The 20,775-nt window shown below is 49.7% G+C and overlaps 1 protein-coding gene across 3 annotated transcripts in view; it reads right to left on the reverse strand.

Moving 5' to 3' along the window:
• Window positions 1–20,775, reverse strand: part of LOC119956828 (leucine-rich repeat and immunoglobulin-like domain-containing nogo receptor-interacting protein 1) — a 505,354-nt gene that overhangs the window by 229,357 nt on the left and 255,222 nt on the right. The window contains exon 1 of one of the 3 annotated variants that reach the window (XM_038784294.1): window positions 4,501–4,519. The exons of the other annotated variants lie outside the window; for them this stretch is intronic. The gene's annotated coding sequence lies outside the window, so the exon portion shown is untranslated. Of the gene's footprint in view, window positions 1–4,500; window positions 4,520–20,775 lie in introns of those variants that run through there. 3 annotated transcript variants of the gene reach the window in all.

Consider the following 20,775-nt stretch of genomic DNA (forward strand, 5'->3'; position numbering starts at 1 on the left):
AGAAACATAACATGGTACCAGGCGTAGCTTCTTTGAACAGAGAGGAGATAGTCAACCCTCACAATGCAGTCAGACCTCTGACACGCACAGGTCTGGATCAGGCCCGAGGTCTGCTGGGAGCTGGAGGCAACCTTCAGGCATCAGGCTGGGAGTGACTGAAGTGGGAGGGGGGGAACCAACAGCAACTCCGCCAAATATGTGCTGACTCTCACTGGGAGAGATTTCCTGAAGGTGCTGACTCTCACTGGGACACAGTTCCTGAAGGTGCTGACTCTCACTGGGAGACATTTCCTGAAGGTGCTGACTCTCACTGGGAGACATTTCCTGAAGGTGCTGACTCTCACTGGGACACAGTTCCTGAAGGTGCTGACTCTCACTGGGACACAGTTCCTGAAGGTGCTGACTCTCACTGGGACACAGTTCCTGAAGGTGCTGACTCTCACTGGGACACAGTTCCTGAAGGTGCTGACTCTCACTGGGACACAGTTCCTGAAGGTGCTGACTCTCACTGGGACACAGTTCCTGAAGGTGCTGACTCTCACTGGGGGACAGTTCCTGAAGGTGCTGACTCTCACTGGGACACAGTTCCTGAAGGTGCTGACTTTCACTGCGGGACAGTTCCTGAAGGTGCTGACTCTCACTGGGAGACAGTCCCTGAAGGTGCTGACTCTCACTGGGACACAGTTCCTGAAGGTGCTGACTCTCACTGGGACACAGTTCCTGAAGGTGCTGACTCTCACTGGGACACAGTTCCTGAAGGTGCTGACTCTCACTGGGACACAGTTCCTGAAGGTGCTGACTCTCACTGGGAGACAGTTCCTGAAGGTGCTGACTCTCACTGGGACACAGTTCCTGAAGGTGCTGACTCTCACTGGGACACAGTTCCTGAAGGTGCTGACTCTCACTGGGGGACAGTTCCTGAAGGTGCTGACTCTCATTGGGGGACAGTTCCTGAAGGTGCTGACTCTCACTGGGACACAGTTCCTGAAGGTGCTGACTCTCACTGGGACACAGTTCCTGAAGGTGCTGACTCTCACTGGGACACAGTTCCTGAAGGTGCTGACTCTCACTGGGACACAGTTCCTGAAGGTGCTGACTCTCACTGGGACACAGTTCCTGAAGGTGCTGACTCTCACTGGGACACAGTTCCTGAAGGTGCTGACTCTCACTGGGACACAGTTCCTGAAGGTGCTGACTCTCACTGGGGGACAGTTCCTGAAGGTGCTGACTCTCACTGGGACACAGTTCCTGAAGGTGCTGACTTTCACTGCGGGACAGTTCCTGAAGGTGCTGACTCTCACTGGGAGACAGTCCCTGAAGGTGCTGACTCTCACTGGGACACAGTTCCTGAAGGTGCTGACTGTCACTGGGACACAGTTCCTGAAGGTGCTGACTCTCACTGGGACACAGTTCCTGAAGGTGCTGACTCTCACTGGGACACAGTTCCTGAAGGTGCTGACTCTCACTGGGAGACAGTTCCTGAAGGTGCTGACTCTCACTGGGACACAGTTCCTGAAGGTGCTGACTCTCACTGGGACACAGTTCCTGAAGGTGCTGACTCTCACTGGGGGACAGTTCCTGAAGGTGCTGACTCTCATTGGGGGACAGTTCCTGAAGGTGCTGACTCTCACTGGGACACAGTTCCTGAAGGTGCTGACTCTCACTGGGGGACAGTTCCTGAAGGTGCTGACTGTCACTGGGGGACAGTTCCTGCGATGTCATTAGCGATTGAATTGTGACAGCACGGTGAGTGACGGGGAGTGGAACCTCCTGGTGGTGGGGTTCCCAGGTATCTGCTGCTCTTGTCCTTCTAGATGGTAGTGGCCGTGGGTTTGTTAGGTGCTGTCTAAGGAACCTTGGTGAGTTGCTGCAATGCATCTTGTAGATGGTACACACGGCTGCCGCTGTTCAATGGCGGTGGAGAGTTTGGAAGTTTGTGGAAAGAGGAGCAATCAAGCGGGGCTGCTTTGTCCTGGATGGTGTTGAGCTTCTTGAGTGTTGTTGGAGCTGCGCTCATCCAGGCAAGTGGAGAGTATTCCATCACACTCCTGACTTGCCCCTTGTAGATGGTGGACAGGCTTTGGGTGGTCAGGAGGTGAGTTACTTGCTGTAGGATTCCTTGCCTTTGACCTGCCCTGGTAGCCACAGTATTAATGTGGCTGGGTCCAGTTCAGTTTCTGGTCAATGATTACCCCCAGGATGTTGATTGTGGGGATTCAGCGATGGTAATGACATTGAATGTCAAGGGGCGATGGTTAGATCCTCTCTTGTAGGAGATGGTCATTGCCTGGCACTTGTGTGGCGTGAATGTAACTTGCCACTTGTCAGCCCCAAGCCTGGATATTGTCCAGGTCTTGCTGCATTTGGACATGGACTGCTTCACTATCTGAGGAGTCGCGAATGGTGCTGAACATTGTGCAGTCATCCGCAAACATCCCCACTTCTGACCTTATGATGGAAGGGAGAGCATTGATGAAGATGGTTGGGTTTATTATGTCAATGTCTTATTGGTCACATTGTTAAGGTTCAATGCATTGAGAAGACTGATTAAACAGCGATTCGTCCATCTATAAATGGGGACACAACACAGCAACTGGGTGCTTTATTGACCCTTTTTGTCACAGTTTGTTTTCATGTTTGAAGTTTGCTTTGTTATTTGTTTGAGGCATTGTCCCTTTCGGTCTGCATTTATCCCTCAGTTTGTTTGATTTAGTTTAATTGATTCAACCCAAAATGAGTGTAATTGGGAAGAGCTGGAACGCTGTGCTGGGTGCAGGGATGAACATAAAGTTTGGTGATTGGCTGTGAACACTTTGTGTCTCTATCCCCTCAGAGAAACAGCGTAACTGCCATCAACTTGGTTCCAGAATGGGTGAAGAAGGAATTTGCAACATTGCAGGTTTTGACCATCCTCTAGTTTCTTTCAGAGGTGGAGCCATATCAATGATGGAGAAATAAAGCTGTGATGTAGACATGGATCCTTAACCCAGCTTTGTTATTGCCAATAGAAAGTGAGATTTGGAGTAAGTGGTTTCAGTATGGGATGTAGGTGAGCTCGATACTGAACAGGGTTTGATCTGTTATTGGAGTTTGGGGATTAATTTCACAAAGGATGGTTTGTTGGAGGTGGATGAAAACTGAAGATGATTTAATCCTGCCATCTGTGTTGGCATTTCAGTTATGTGATTGTGTGTGGCCTTGAAGGGATTACCATTAACTCTACATTTTCTGATCACCTAAATGCTTTACGCACAGTCAGGAAAGTTCCTCATGTAACCTGAGGTTTAGGAGAGAACAACATTGGGAATGAACCCTAACTGTTTGATAAATTGGCATTGATTATACATTTACAGATTCTCAACAGGACATAAAGCAAGAGTGTGGTTCTGCATTTTAATCCCATGTCTTGGGCAATTGAGTGGCAGAGGGGTGACTTCACTATGGACAAGGTAACACTAAAGTAAGGGTCACTCCTCTAAAAGGGCAACTAACCAAAGCTGGAATTAGAGTAACATGTACACCAACAGGGAATGAGTAACATGTACACCAACAGGGAATGAGTAACATGTACACCAACAGGGAATGAGTAACATGTACACCAACAGGGAATGAGTAACATGTACACCAACAGGGAATGAGAGTAACATGTACACCAACAGGGAATGAGTAACATGTACACCAACAGGGAATGAGAGTAACATGTACACCAACAGGGAATGAGTAACATGTACACCAACAGGGAATGAGTAACATGTACACCAACAGGGAATGAGCAACATGTACACCAACAGGGAATGAGTAACATGTACACCAACAGGGAATGAGTAACATGTACACCAACAGGGAATGAGTAACATGTACACCAACAGGGAATGAGTAACATGTACACCAACAGGGAATGAGTAACATGTACACCAACAGGGAATGAGAGTAACATGTACACCAACAGGGAATGAGTAACATGTACACCAATAGGGAATGAGTAACATGTACACCAACAGGGAATGAGTAACATGTACACCAACAGGGAATGAGTAACATGTACACCAACAGGGAATGAGTAACATGTACACCAACAGGGAATGAGTAACATGTACACCAACAGGGAATGAGTAACATGTACACCAACAGGGAATGAGTAACATGTACACCAACAGGGAATGAGTAACATGTACACCAACAGGGAATGAGTAACATGTACACCAACAGGGAATGAGTAACATGTACACCAACAGGGAATGAGTAACATGTATACCAACAGGGAATGAGTAACATGTACACCAACAGGGAATGAGTAACATGTACACCAACAGGGAATGAGTAACATGTACACCAACAGGGAATGAGTAACATGTACACCAACAGGGAATGAGTAACATGTATACCTTGGTGTCAGTGTGTTGAGAGATGGCACCATTATCTGGGGGTCAGGGAAAGGGGGGGGGGGGGGGGGGGGGGGGGGGGGGGGGACGGGGGGAAAGGCCCAGACAAGGTGCTTACCTGATGGCACGGTTTCAGTTGAAGCCAGGCGAGTAACTCTGGGCTTTGAAGACTGACTCCCCAACTGCAGGAAAAGTGAGCTTGAAGTTTTTCTGAGCCGTTTGATGCGAATTGAGTGATATAAAAGCTGTATTTTTGCAGGGTGAGAAATTTCAAAAGTGTTTTTGAATCAACACTTGAGAAGCTGGTGATGGGGAAATTGGAAATTGAATGTGTGTTTATGGGTGAATGATGTGTCAAACCTGTTTCTCATTGCGGTCTATCCTGTAAGTTCTGCTAAAAGCAGACCCTAGATCCAGCATACAGACAAACAAAATAGGGGCAGAATTAGACCATTCAGCCCCTCGAGCCTGCTCTTCATTCAACAAGATCATGGCTGATCTATATTGTGTTTGAGTTCCACATTCCCATTTACCCCTCCAACTTTTCATTTATTTTCCTAACAAAAATCTATCTGCCTTAAATATCCAGTGACTCTGCCTCCTGCTGAGGCAGAGAGTTCCAAAATCGCACAGCCCTCAGAGAAACATTCTCCCCATCTCTGTCCTCAGAAAAAATTCTCATCTCTGTCCTCTCAGGTGATACCCAGTGGTGGCACAGTGATGCAGTGGGTTAGCCCTGCTGCCTCATGGTGCTGAGGTCCTGGGTTCAATCCTGGCTCCGGGTCACTGTCCGTGTGGAGGTTGCACATTCTCCCCGTGTCTGTGTGGGTCTCACCCCCACAACCCAAAGATGTGCAGGCTAGGTGGATTGGCCATGCTAAATTGCCCCTTAATTGGAAAAAAAACAAATGGGTACTCTAAATTTATAGAAAAAAGGGTGATACCTAATTTTAAAACCCTAATTCCCTAGTTCTGGACTAGTACACAAGAGGAAACATCCTTTCCACATTCACTTTCTCAATACCTTTCGGTATTTAATAGATTTCAATCAAGTCCGTCCCCCCCCCCCCCCCCCCCCCCCACTCTTCTAAACACCATTAGAAACCAGCCCAGCCTGTCTAACTATAAAACCATAAGATAGAGGAGCAGAATTGGGCCACTCGGCCCATCGAGTCTGCTCCGCTATTCAATCATGGCTGATATTTTCTCATCCCCATTCTCCTGCCTTCTCTCCATAACCCCTGATCCCCATTCCTCACAAGACAACCCGCTCATTCCGCTATCAATTCAGTAAACCTCATCTGAACCCTGTGCAACGCATAACATCCCTCCTTAAATAAGGAGACTGAAGAGGCACACCGTATTCGAGATGATATCTAATATCTGAAGCATAACATTCTTTCTTTTCTGTCCAATTCCCCTCATAATAAGGATAGCATTCCATTAGCCTTCTGAATTACTTGCACACTAGTTTGTGACTCATGCACCAGGGCTCCTAGATCCTTCTGCACCTCGGAATTCTGCAGCCGTTCTATAATTCCTGCCCAAGAGAGCAATTTCACACTTTCCCTCATTATGTTCCAGATTTTTGCCCACTCGCTAAACCTATCTCGATCAATCTGTACCCTCCGCATGTCCTCTTCGTAGCACATTAGCCTAACTACCTTTGTCATTTCCATGCCTTCGCTCCCCTCATCTAAGTCATTGATATAAATATTAAAAGTTGAGGCGCACTCCCCCCCAGTACAGACTCCCCCCCCAGTACAGACTCCCGCACTCCCCCCCCCCAGTACAGACTCTCCCCCCCAGTACAGACTCCCCCGGTCCCCCCCCCCAGTACAGACTCCCGCACTCCCCCCCCCCCTCAGTACAGACTCCCGCACTCCCCCCCCAGTACAGACTCCCCCAGTCCCCCCCAGTACAGACTCCCGCAGCCCCCCAGTACAGACTCCCGCACTCCCCCCCAGTACAGACTCCCCCAGTCCCCCCCAGTACAGACTCCCCCAGTCCCCCCCAGTACAGACTCCCGCACTCCCCCCAGTACAGACTCCCCCCCAGTACAGACTCCCCCAGTTCCCCCCCAGTACAGACTCCCGCACTCCCCCCCAGTACAGACTCCCCCCCCAGTACAGACTCCCCCCCAGTACAGACTCCCCCCCCAGTACAGACTCCCCCCCCAGTACAGACTCCCCCAGTCCCCCCCCAGTACAGACTCCCCCCCAGTACAGACTCCCCCCCAGTACAGACTCCCCCCCCAGTACAGACTCCCCCAGTCCCCCCCCCCAGTAGACTCCCCCCCAGTACAGACTCCCCCCCCAGTACAGACTCCCCCCCAGTACAGACTCCCCCCCCCAGTACAAACTCCCCCAGTCCCCCCCCAGTACAGACTCCCCCAGTCCCCCCCCCAGTACAGACTCCCCCAGTCCCCCCCCCCAGTAGACTCCCCCAGTCCCCCCCCCCCAGTACAGACTCCCCCAGTCCCCCCCCCCCCCCCCCCCCCAGTGCAGACTCCCACAGGCCTCCCAGGTTCAGACACCTGCAGGAAGCTGCAAAGCGGACAAAGACCCACTTATGCATACTCTGTTTTCTACGCCACGCGTTTTTAATTTCCATAATAACCTTTGTTGCACCTTATCAAATGCCTCTGGAAATCACAGTTCAGTATGTTGTAAGAGTCACCTCATTTTAGGAAGGATGTGGAAGCTTTGGAAAAGGTGCAAAGGAGATTTACCAGGATGTTGCCTGGAATGGAGAGTAGGTCTTACGAGGAAAGGTTGAGGGTGCTGGGCCTTTTCTCATTAGAACGGAGAAGGATGAGGGGCGACTTGATTGAGGTTTATAAGATGATCAGGGGAATAGATAGAGTAGACAGTCAGAGACTTTGTCCCCGGGTGGAACAAACCATTACAAGGGGACATAAATTTAAGATAAATGGTGGAAGATATAGGGGGGATTGGTCAATTGCATTGGTCAATTGGTTAACTGGGGTGGTCAGGGTTAGTGTTCTGCCTGACAACAATCTGTGATTGGTTCCTGCTGGGTGATGTTTTTGAGAACCTTCCAGAAGCGAGAAGAAGTGAAGGGAGCTGGTTCCTCTCTCTGCTGTCTGTAGGTGGGAAAACTGCAGATCTTTTAAATGTATCAAAACCAACATCTTGTTGCTCTTCAGGGACTGAAGGAGATGAATGGATCTCCGGTTTGAATGCAGTGAGTGTGCAGCATTGCTGTGAGCCTGAAATGGTGCTGAAGGAAGGTAGACAACCTTGCCTGAAGATCCTATCTAGCCTGGCAGGAAGAAGTATCAAACCGGTAGACTGAACTTCAGAAAGACATTGACTGGAAGTCATCCCTGTGAATCAAAGATCCCTTTCCAATCTGTGGATCGTGGGGCGAGTTAGAAAGCGGGTGGGGCTGGGAAATGGGTAGTAGATAGCCGGCTACATTTTCTATCTGTTTAATTAAATATACGAGTCACCTTTTATTATAAATAATATTAAGTTGCAAACCTGTGGTGACTATAATTTATTGGACTCAAACCAAAGACCTTGGGTATTTAAATAAATGTAATTTCACCAGTATTGTGACCCTGGGTCAAGTGGGGCTGAACGTGCACTAGCCCAGGAGGTCGTAACAACATCTACAGGCTCCCTGTTATCCACACCACACATTCCCTCGGCTAAATCATTAATGTATATTGTGACTAGCTGGGGTCCTAGCCCTGGCCCCTGCCGTACCCCACTAGTCACTCTGTCAATTTGGAAAAAGGTCAACTTTGTTTCCTGTCTGTCTGTCTGGATAGTTTTCTATCCATCTCAATACACTACCCCCAATCCCATGCGCTTTAATTTTACATGCTAATCTTTAATGCGGGACTTTGTCAAAAGCCTTCTGAAAGTCCAAATAAACCACATCCACTGGTTCCCCCTCGTCAACTCTACTCGCTCCATCCTCGAAGAATTCTAGTAGATTTGTGAAGCAGGATTTCCCCTTCATAAACCCATGCTGACTCTGCCTCGATCCTGCCACTGTTTTCTAAGGGCTCTGCTATAAAATCTTTGATAATTCCTTTCTAAATACCTGTAGAAACTTTTGCTATCTGTTTTCACATATCTAGCTAGCATCCTCTCGTAGTCTACTTTCTTTCTCCTGATTAACCTTTTAGTCGTTCTCTACTGATCTTTAAGTTCTGACCTGCCACTGATCTACGCACAGTTACAGCTTCTTCCTTGAGCTTGATGCTTTCCATAAAATGGAATACCTACAATGCAGAAGGAGGCAATTCGGCCCATCGAGTCTGGCCCTGACCCTCTGAAAGATCACCCAATTGGGCCCACTCTGTCCTATCCCCATAACCCTGTAACTCCCTCTATTAGGACACCTGGGAGTAATTTATCACGGCCAATCCACCTATCCTGCACAGCTTTCGACTATGGGAGGAAACCGGAACATCAGGAGGAAGCCCACGCAGACACAGGGAAAACGTACAAACTCCATGCAGACGGTCACCCAAAGCTGGAATTGAACCCGGGCCCCTGACGCTGTGAGGCAGCAGTGCCATTTTCCTTAACTTATTTTTCTTTGCAGTAGTGTTCTGAGCATTCTGAAATATCCCACTGCTTCCCTATTGATCTCTCCTCCAGCCTAGTATCCCTGTTCAATTCAGTTAGCTCAGTTTTATTGCCCACATGATTGCCCTTATTTAAGTTTTAAAAACTAGTCTTAGACCCACTCTTCTCCCATTCCAACTGGATGTAAAATTCAATCATATTGCGGAGGCTTCGATCTAGTGCTGCCTTTACTCTGCCATCGTTAATTAATTCTGTCCCATTACGCAAAACCAACTCTGACATAACCTGAGCCCTGGTTGATTCCAGAATGCACTGTCCCAAGAAACTATCTGAAAAGCATTCACTCAACTCCTCACCCACTGACAATCTGATTTTACCAGCTTATCTGTAGATCAAAATCCCCCATGATTATACCTGTCCCTTTATAACAAGCACTCAATATTTCTTCTTGTTTACTTTGTCCTACATCGAGGATACGGTTAGGAAGACTGTAGACCATTCCCACTAGCGACTTCCTTCCCCATCTGTTCCTCATCTCCATGCAAACCAATTCCACATCCTGATCTCCTGAACCAAGGTCATCTCGAACTATTGCATCAATGCCATCCGTGATTGGCAGTGCTAACCGCTCCACCTTTACCCAGCTTCCTATTCTTCTTGAATGTTCTATTGTTATCACAAGGAGGAACTAGCTGGTACCTTTATCATGAACGTTGACATCTGTGGGGTAGAAGAATTTGAGTAATGGGTGATGGAAAAAATAAAGAAGTAATTTGGGGTTGGTTTAAAACTCAGGCCTTGCAATGTGGAATTTAAGTTCAGAGGGTCAGAGGTGAAGCAGAATGGGTCGGGATGACCTTGAATCAACATCTTATTCAGAAAATTGGGCGAGAGCCTCTGGAAAAAGACAAGCCTGCATCCAAGGAAGAGATGAGATGTTAGTTATGACTCACTGTGACCAAACAAGCGATGGTTGAGGAAGTTCTGAGAGTAAATAAAACCTTAAAGAAATTGAATTGGGAGAAATGCACACTCTCAAGTTCCCAGCCTTGGGCAATTCAGAAGAGATGCAATTGACACGGCTAAAACTGACCAATCTTCCAGACGGCGTTTATCCTACTCTTGGTGGGAAAGAATAATCAATGTCACCCATAGGTTTGGAGCCAAGGTGGTGAAAAGCATCTTAGCTGCTGAAAGGTAGAAGCAATAGGATATGCGGGTTCGCTTGTCCAATACACTGCTGGAAGTGATGTATAGGGAGCGATGCACGAAAGGTTTGCCTGTGGAAAATGATGTTGATCACCGGTCTCTCTGGGACGATGCACATTCAACATAAAGTGTCACCGAGGAAATGGCTAAGAATAGACCTGTCCAGCGTCAAATACTCGAAAGATTAAAACATCTCTTGAGCGGCGCTGGGGTTGATGCAAGTCACCAATTATCAGATTGTTTCACAAAACGGAATGCTGGCTGCAAGGAATCATTCCATTTACCTGAATGTTAGAATGACAAAGTGGAAACCCATAATGTCTTCAGCTTTGTAATGATTTTCCTACATAGGGTAAAGGATAAAATGTTAAAAGAAAGGGAGATGGATCTAGTAATGGTTGATTAATGAGGTGAAACAAATGGAAAATGCAGGCTTTTGGTTCCTCCTTGTTTAATTTGTAAAAATTGTTCCTGAAGTTTGCATTCAGAAGATGAGGGGAATGGGATTTACCAATGACATTGTCACGGTCCAATGCTAATGACGTTGCTAAACAGGTATTGGTGCCGCTGTGAATGTGGACGGCTGAGAAGAGAAAGAACGAGGAAAGCCTGTGCCAAAAAACAGGGTCATCTTCAAATTCATTCTTCCCGAACATGCAATTATTGGGATTAAACGGCGACGCTGTTCTCAGGAACCACTGCAGCAAATGTAGAGGCTGAATGACCAGCAACCACGACAGTCTTGTGCTCGGCCTGACTCCAACCAGTGGAGAGTTTGACCTGATTCCCATTGAGTCCTTTAGCTACAGCTCCTTGTTACAAAACTCCATCAAATATTGCCTTGTTCCTGAAGGTGCTGACTCTCACTAGGGGACAGTTCTTGAAGGTGCTGACTCTGACTGGGGGACAGTTCCTGAAGGTGCTGACTCTCACTGGGACACAGTTCCTGAAGGTGCTGACTCTCACTGGGACACAGTTCCTGAAGGTGCTGACTCTCACTGGGGGACAGTTCCTGAAGGTGCTGACTCTCACTGGGACACAGTTCCTGAAGGTGCTGACTCTCACTGGGGGACAGTTCCTGAAGGTGCTGACTCTCACTGGGGGACAGTTCCTGAAGGTGCTGACTCTCACTGGGGGACAGTTCCTGAAGGTGCTGACTCTCACTGGGTGACAGTTCCTGAAGGTGCTGTCTCTCACTGGGGGACAGTTCCTGAAGGTGCTGACTCTCACTGGGACACAGTTCCTGAAGGTGCTGACTCTCACTGGGACACAGTTCCTGAAGGTGCTGACTCTCACTGGGGGACAGTTCCTGAAGGTGCTGACTCTCACTGGGGGACAGTTCCTGAAGGTGCTGACTCTCACTGGGACACAGTTCCTGAAGGTGCTGACTCTCACTGGGACACAGTTCCTGAAGGTGCTGACTCTCACTGGGACACAGTTCCTGAAGGTGCTGACTCTCACTGGGGGACAGTTCCTGAAGGTGCTGACTCTCACTGGGACACAGTTCCTGAAGGTGCTGACTCTCACTGGGACACAGTTCCTGAAGGTGCTAACTCTCACTGGGAGACAGTTCCTGAAGGTGCTGACTCTCACTGGGACACAGTTCCTGAAGGTGCTGACTCTGACTGGGGTACAGTTCCTGAAGGTGCTGACTCTCACTGGGACACAGTTCCTGAAGGTGCTGACTCTCACTGGGACACAGTTCCTGAAGGTGCTGACTCGCACTGGGACACAGTTCCTGAAGGTGCTGACTCTCACTGGGACACAGTTCCTGAAGGTGCTGACTCTCACTGGGGGACAGTTCCTGAAGGTGCTGACACTCCCTGGGACACAGTTCCTGAAGGTGCTGACTCTCACTGGGACACAGTTCCTCAAGGTGCTGACTCTCACTGGGGGACAGTTCCTGAAGGTGCTGACTCTCACTGGGGGACAGTTCCTGAAGGTGCTGACTCTCACTGGGACACAGTTCCTGAAGGTGCTGACTCTCACTGGGAGACAGTTCCTGAAGGTGCTGACTCGCACTGGGACACAGTTCCTGAAGGTGCTGACTCTCACTGGGGGACAGTTCCGAAGGTGCTGACTCTCACTGGGGGACAGTTCCTGAAGGTGCTGACTCTCACTGGGGGACAGTTCCTGAAGGTGCTGACTCTCACTGGGACACAGTTCCTGAAGGTGCTGACTCTCACTGGGACACAGTTCCTGAAGGTGCTGACTCTCACTGGGACACAGTTCCTGAAGGTGTTGACTCTCACTGGGACACAGTTCCTGAAGGTGTTGACTCTCACTGGGACACAGTTCCGAAGGTGCTGACTCTCACTGGGGGACAGTTCCTGAAGGTGCTGACTCTCACTGGGACACAGTCCCTGAAGGTGCTGACTCTCACTGGGACACAGTTCCTGAAGGTGCTGACTCTCACTGGGGGACAGTTCCTGAAGGTGCTGACTCTCACTGGGACACAGTTCCTGAAGGTGCTGACTCTCACTGGGACACAGTTCCTGAAGGTGCTGACTCTCACTGGGACACAGTTCCTGAAGGTGCTGACTCTCACTGGGACACAGTTCCTGAAGGTGCTGACTCTCACTGGGGGACAGTTCCTGAAGATGGGTACCTTGGTAAGTCCATTGTGCTGGTCTCTGATCCATGTTTTCCACTTGTGTATTAGTAAACAGAACTCCGTGAATGCTCTGAATCGTTGGAACTGACCATCTGTCGGAATTTAATTAGATTCTGTTCCCAGAGATTGGCATAATGATATGTGTCTGGATTGGACGTGACGCCCGTGTGTGGAATGTTTCCGTGTGAGTGGCCGCATTTAAATTTTCGTCTTCTCCGAGTACAAGTAGATCCAGACAGATAAATACTTTGCACCGTCTGTAATGACTATTTTGAAAAGTCTGTTATGTTTCTCTGACTGTATTAAAGCTCCTCAGGGAGCAACATGATGCATGTAGAGAACTTGGGTTTTATTGCACTTTGTGTGACAGCCATTTTGAAATGTTGGTAATGCGCTCTCAGATACTTTACAAATAAAGTATATATTTGCAAAGAAACAATTTAAGTGGATGTTAGTTAAATACATGAGAAGTGAATACAGGGAGATATGGGCAGTTCATCACTGTTAGTTGGGAGAGATAGGAGGAGATGCTGGTGAACTATAAGCATGGAATTAATGGACTTGTTCCTGTGCCATGTGTAACCCTGAATGTCTAGAAAATACGAAGAAAATAAACTGGGGGGGGAACATTTTGCATCCAGGACCTGTCAGGGGAGCAATTTGAATCTCAGGAACTCACTGTAAAGAACCTTAGTTTGGCCACACTTGGAGTATAGTGTTCAATTCTGGTCGCCACACTACCAGAAGGATGTGGAGGCTTTAGAGAGGGTGCAGAAGAGATTTACCAGGATGTTGCCTGGTATGGGGGGCACTAGCTATGAGGAGCGGTTGAATAAATTTGGTTTATTCTCACTGGAATGACGGAGGTTGAGGGGCGACCTGATAGAGGTCTACAAAATTATGAGGGGCATAGACAGAGTGGATAGAACATAGAACAGTACAGCACAGAACAGGCCCTTTGGCCCTCGATGTTGTGCCGAGCAATGATCATCCTACTCAAACCCACGTATCCACCCTATACCCGTAACCCAACAACCCCCCCCCCCCCCCCACCTTACTTCCTAGGACACTACGGGCAATTTAGCATGGCCAATCCACCTAACCCGCACATCTTTGGACTGTGGGAGGAAACCGGAGCCCCCGGAGGAAACCCACGCACACACGAGGAAGACGTGCAGACTCCGCACAGACAGTGACCCAGCCGGGAACCGAACCTGGGACCCTGGAGCTGTGAAGCATTTATGCTAACCACCATGCTACCGTGCTGCCCTATGTGAATAGATCCTATCCCTCAGTATCTTCTCCAACAGTTTGCCTACCACTGACGTCAAGCTCACAGGTCTATAATTCCCTGGACTATTCCCTGGATAGTCAGAGGCTTTTCCCCAGGGTAGAGGGGTCAATTACTAGGGGGCATAGGTTTAAGGTGTGAGGGGTAAGATTTAAAGGAGATGTACGAGGCAAGTTTTTACACAGAGGGTAGTGGGTGCCTGGAACTCGCTGCTGGAGGAGGTGGTGGAAGCAGGGACGATAGTGACATTTAAGGGGCATCTTGATAAATACATGAATAGGATGGGAATAGAGGGATACAGACCCAGGAAGTGCAGAAGTTTGTAGTTTAGACGGGCAGCATGATCGTCACGGGCTTGGAGGGCCGAAGGGCCTGTTCCTGTGCTGTACTTTTCTTTGTTCTTTGTTCTTTGTTCTCTGTGGAGGCACCTGAGTCTGAATATTAATAAGGCCGGCGGTGGATGGATTCTTGATGAACCAGGGGGTGAAAGGTTATCGTGGGGAGGGCAGGAATGTGGGGTTGCCGTTTACAATCAGATCAGCCATGATCTTATTGAGTGCAGGAGCTGGTTCGAGGGGCTGAATGGCCGCCTCCTAATCCGGATGTTGGCATGGACACTGCTACGAAATGGATCCATTTGCGTTCAAACATCCGTCACACCACTTCAGTTCCAGTAATTACACCAGAACACTGTAAACACGCCAACTGCTCCAAGTGTGACAAACATATTAAATACTCCTAAATACGCACCTTAAACCACATTTAAATGCTTCATAACACTGTCTTAATGTAACTTGATTCACTCAATCTGTTATTTAATTAGAAACTCTTCAGGGCTTAATAAAATTATTGAATTAATAATCACACTGCCTTCTAAACACAGGAGCTGTGCAGAAGAGCGTAAGATCGTCAGTTGATGAACTGGGTCCTGACTGATTCTTATCTGCTCTTGTGTGAAAATTCGTTCTCAATGTTATGACAAGTTGTTTCAAGACTTGGTGAATTCCTGATCGGTATCAACACCGACTCATTCAGCTGGTCAAATCGTGCAGAGGGAGCTTCACTCTGTATCTAACCCCGTGCTGTACCTGTCCTGGGAGTGTTTGATGGGGACAGTGTAGAGGGAGCTTTACTCTGTATCTAACCCCGTGCTGTACCTGTCCTGGGAGTGTTTGATGGGGACAGTGTAGAGGGAGCTTTTACTCTGTATCTAACCCCGTGCTGTACCTGTCCTGGGAGTGTTTGATGGGGACAGTGTAGAGGGAGCTTTACTCTGTATCTAACCCCGTGCTGTACCTGTCCTGGGAGTGTTTGATGGGGACAGTGTAGAGGGAGCTTTACTCTGTATCTAACCCCGTGCTGTACCTGTCCTGGGAGTGTTTGATGGGGACAGTGTAGAGGGAGCTTTTCTCTGTATCTAACCCCGTGCTGTACCTGTCCTGGGAGTGTTTGATGGGGACAGTGTAGAGGGAGCTTTACTCTGTATCTAACCCCGTGCTGTCCCTGTCCTGGGAGTGTTTGATGGGGACAGTGTAGAGGGAGCTTTACCCTGTATCTAACCCCGTGCTGTACCTGTCCTGGGAGTGTTTGATGGGGACAGTGTAGAGGAAGCTTTACTCTGTATCTAACCCCGTGCTGTACCTGTCCTGGGAGTGTTTGATGGGGACAGTGTAGAGGGAAATTTACTCTGTATCTAACCCCGTGCTGTACCTGTCCTGGGAGTGTTTGATGGGGACAGTGTAGAGGGAGCTTTACTCTGTATCTAACCCCGTGCTGTTCCTGTCCTGGGAGAGTTTGATGGGGACAGTGTAGAGGGAGCTTTACTCTGTATCTAACCCCGTGCTGTACCTGTCCTGGGAGTGTTTGATGGGGACAGTGTAGAGGGAGCTTTACTCTGTATCTAACCCCGTGCTGTACCTGTCCTGGGAGTGTTTGATGGGGACAGTGTAGAGGGAGCTTTACTCTGTATCTAACCCCGTGCTGTCCCTGTCCTCGAGTGTTTGATGGGGACAGTGTAGAGGGAGCTTTACCCTGTATCTAACCCCGTGCTGTACCTGTCCTGGGAGTGTTTGATGGGGACAGTGTAGAGGAAGCTTTACTCTGTATCTAACCCCGTGCTGTACCTGTCCTGGGAGTGTTTGATGGGGACAGTGTAGAGGGAGCTTTATTGTGGATCTAACCCCGTGCTGTACCTGTCCTGGGAGTGTTTGATGGGGACAGTGTAGAGGGAGCTTTACTCTGTATCTAACCCCGTGCTGTACCTGTCCTGGGAGTGTTTTCGCTCCTGAATCAGGCTATTAACCCAGAGCTTGATGAACATAATAAATTTATCACCTTCCATCATTAATATTGAAAGACCAAATCAAACACTGTCTATCCTGCAGCAATCAATGGTGATTACTGCTCGCGGTGCTGTTGGGCCACTATCTCGGTCTGTTGCCCCTTCTCCGTGACGATATCTCGCGGCTGCTACATTATAATAACACCACTCTGATAATCTATCATTACTGAATCCTACAGTTCTATTAACCAGGGGAAGTTGCTGCAATATATTCCATGCTTTGCTCCTGTGGCAGTTTGCAAACAAAACCGAGTGTGTAATGGAGTCTATAAATCAGAAACCCAATAAACAGGAATGAAACAAGCTTGGGTATATAACAAAAATTTAAATAACACATTGCTTATTGAGCTGACATCAGCCCTCAGCGATCCAGCTTTTATTTTTATCATTTGCTTTTAAATTATTCAAAATCCCAGTACGACAAGTCCAGTTTCTGCTCCAGTTAGGCTGGTATATTTTAAAGATTGTTTATTGCTCAGGTGCAGGAACCTGGAAATAAAACATTTTTAGTCAGATTCCCATCGCCTTTACACACTGACTCTCACTGGGGTAGGGGTCCCACATATACTGACTCTCACTGGGCTACGGGTCCGACACACACTGACTCTCACTGGGGTACGGGTCCCACACACACTGACTCTCACTGGGGTACGGGTCCTACACACACTGACTCTCACTGGGGTACGGGTCCCACACACACTGACTCTCACTGGGGTATGGGTCCCACACACACTGACTCTCACTGGGGTACGGGTCCCACACACACTGACTCTCACTGGGGTACGGATCCCACACACTCTGACTCTCACTGGGGTACAGTCCCACACACACTGACTGTCACTGGGGTACGGGTCCCACACACACTGACTCTCACTGGGGTACGGGTCCCACACACACTGATTCTCACTGGGGTCCCACACACACTGACTCTCACTGGGGTACGGGTCGCACACACACTGACTCTCACTGGGGTACGGGTCCCACACACACTGACTCTCACTGGGGTACGGGTCCCACACACACTGACTCTCACTGGGGCCCCACACACACTGACTCTCACTGGGGTACAGGTCCCACACACACTGATTATCACTAGGGTACGGGTCCCACACACACTGACTCTCACTGGGGTACGGGTCCCACACACACTGACTCTCACTGGGGTATGGGTCCCACACACACTGACTCTCACTGGGGGACGGGTCCCACACACACTGACTCTCACTGGGGTACGGGATCCCACACACACTGACTCTCACTGGGGTACGGGTCCCACACACACACTGACTCTCACTGGGGTACGGGTCTCACACACACTGACTCTCACTGGGGTACGGGTCCCACACACACTGACTCTCACTGGGGGTACGGGTCCCACACACACTGACTCTCACTGGGGTACGGGTCCCACACACACTGACTCTCACTGGGGTACGGGTCCCACACACATTGACTCTCACTGGGGTACGGGTCCCACACACACTGACTCTCACTGGGGTAGGGGTCCCACACACACTGACTCTCACTGGGGTAGGGGTCCCACACACACTGACTCTCACTGGAGTACGGGTCCCACACACACTGACTCTCACTGGGGTACGGGTCCCACACACACTGACTCTCACTGGGGTAAGGGTCCCACACACTGATTCTCACTGGGGTAGGGGTCCCACACACACTGACTCTCACTGGGGTACGGGTCCCACACACACTGACTCTCACTGGGGTCCCACACACACTGACTCTCACTGGGGTACGGGGCCCCACACACACTGACTCTCACTGGGGTAAGGGTCCCACACACTGATTCTCACTGGGGTAGGGGTCCCACACACACTGACTCTCACTGGGGTACGGGTCCCACACACACTGACTCTCACTGGGGTCCCACACACACTGACTCTCACTGGGGTACGGGGTCCCACACACACTGACTCTCACTGGGGTAAGGGTCCCACACACTGATTCTCACTGGGGTAGGGGTCCCACGCACACTGACTCTCACTGGGGTACGGGTCCCACACACACTGACTCTCACTGGGGTCCCACACACACTGACTCTCACTGGGGTACGGGGTCCCACACACACTGACTCTCACTGGGGTACGGGTCCCACACACACTGACTCTCACTGGGGTACGGGTCCCACACACACTGACTCTCACTGGGGTACGGGTCCCACACACACACTGACTCTCACTGGGGTACGGGTCCCACACACACTGACTCTCACTGGGGTACGGGTCCCACACACACTGACTCTCACTGGGGTACGGGTCCCACACACACTGACTCTCACTGGGGTACGGGTCCCACACACACTGACTCCAATCCACACCCACAGTTTCGCTATCGGTCCTATGACTATCAGGAGCAGCTGACTCTCTCGTCCAGCCACTTACAGGTGCTGAGGCTAATTATTAGGTTGCTGGCACCTCACGGGCCAGGCAATGCAACATGGCGGAGAGGTGTATGATCTGCTTTCCTTCAGAGGGGCCCTGTTTATGCCCGAGGATAGGCTCTGAGCAGGAATCAAACCTTGGGGAGGGGAAGCAGAGAGTTTACCGTGTGCACTGACTCCCCTCTCTCACCCAATTCAGTCCCTATCACTGCTCGTTGGGCCTGAACTGTCCAAACATTCTCCATCAATCACAGCGCCATTTTAATGCTATCTCTGTTATAATGGGAGTGCTTTTTCAGCTGGCGCACTGCGAACTCTGCAGGGATCTGACACTCAAATTGGAAGCAGTCGTTTCCATAGCAACTCTGAGCACAGGGCCCAAAAGGCTCCACCACTACCAGCTTCTTAAAAGGTAAATTTCCTGAAATGTTTGTGTGGTAATACCACTGTAAATATATGTGTGTGCCTCTATTAGGGGATGTACAATAGTACCGGCTATTACAGGTTTGTCGGTAAGCCCCTGCCGGCTAGCTCCGCCCACAGGAGCAGTATAAATATCCATGAGGTCTCCTGAGCTGCCATTTTACAGCTCCACTTGAAGTAATAACACCTCACGGTAATAAAGCCTCTTTTGTACCGTTTTGTGTTTCTGTGTGCAATTGTTAGCGCATCAGTTTGTGACGGTGTCCCTCCAGCCTGTCCTCGATCTCGGCCTGTACCCCACACCCAGCCTCTCGGACGGCTGACATTCCGGCACACGTCCCTGCCAGTACGGTCGCCAACTCTGGTAGGCCCCGAGTCCTGGAGGTTTCACCAATGCCCCAGCCCACACTCCTCCCAACATGCCCATCCTCGCAATGTCCCACCGGCTGATTCTTGGGTGACCATCAAAGAGCTTTTGTCCCGGTTCCAATGTTTATACAACTTACAACAACAAAAAACCCAATTTGCTTAAACTCTCCGTGACTTTTCTCTTGGTGCTGGGCTCTCGAGGTGAATCCCCAATTCCTGGAGAGTTGACTATCCTCCGGCTGTAGAGTCCATGGTGTTCCAATCCTTTAGGTGTGATGAGACCGTCTCTGGATAGTCCCAGCTCCCTGAGAGAGCACCGAGGCACACTCCATCAGACACTCCCTAATTCCTTTTGGATTGTTACTCGTTCCTGGGATGTGGGTGTAGCAGGCAAGGTCAGCATTGGTTGCCCAGACCTTTCTGCCCTCCAATCCTTGGGCTGTTCCAGAGGAGAGTTAAGAGTTAACCACATCGCTGTGGGTCTGGAGTCACATGTAGGCCAGACCGGGTAAGGACGGCAGATTTCCTTCCCGAAAAGGGCATTAATCTACCAGATGGGTTTCTACAACAATGGGTGAGAATTACGTGGTCTCCATTACTGAGACCACCTTTACATTCCAGAATTTAATCCCTCCCCTGCCCCCACCAGGCGGAGATACGGGTCCCGCTGAGTAAATGGCCAATTGACTGACTTATCGTGTGTACAGGAGGGGACGCCGCCTAGCACAGCAACAAAAACCCGACCAAGTCACTTGTCCCTCTCTGTCCCAGACGTGGAGAGGGCAATTATATAATTCCAGCACCTCCGAGCTGCACTGTCAGAGGGTCAATACTGAGGGAGTGCTGCACTGTCAGAGGGTCAGTACTGAGGGAGTGCCGCACTGTCAGAGGGTCAGTACTGAGGGAGTGCCGCACTGTCAGAGGGTCAGTGCTGAGGGAGCGCTGCACTGTCAGAGGGTCAGTACTGAGGGAGTGCTGCACTGTCAGAGGGTCAGTACTGAGAGAGTGCTGCACTGTCAGAGGGTCAGTACTGAGGGAGTGCTGCACTGTCAGAGGGTCAGTACTGAGGGAGTGCCGCACTGTCAGAGGGTCAGTACTGAGGGAGTGCCGCACTGTCAGAGGGTCAGTACTGAGGGAGTGCCGCACTGTCAGAGGGTCAGTACTGAGGGAGTGCTGC

The sequence above is a fragment of the Scyliorhinus canicula genome, chromosome 24 (genome assembly GCF_902713615.1).
Source record: "Scyliorhinus canicula chromosome 24, sScyCan1.1, whole genome shotgun sequence".
NCBI classification, from domain to species: Eukaryota; Metazoa; Chordata; class Chondrichthyes; order Carcharhiniformes; family Scyliorhinidae; genus Scyliorhinus; species Scyliorhinus canicula.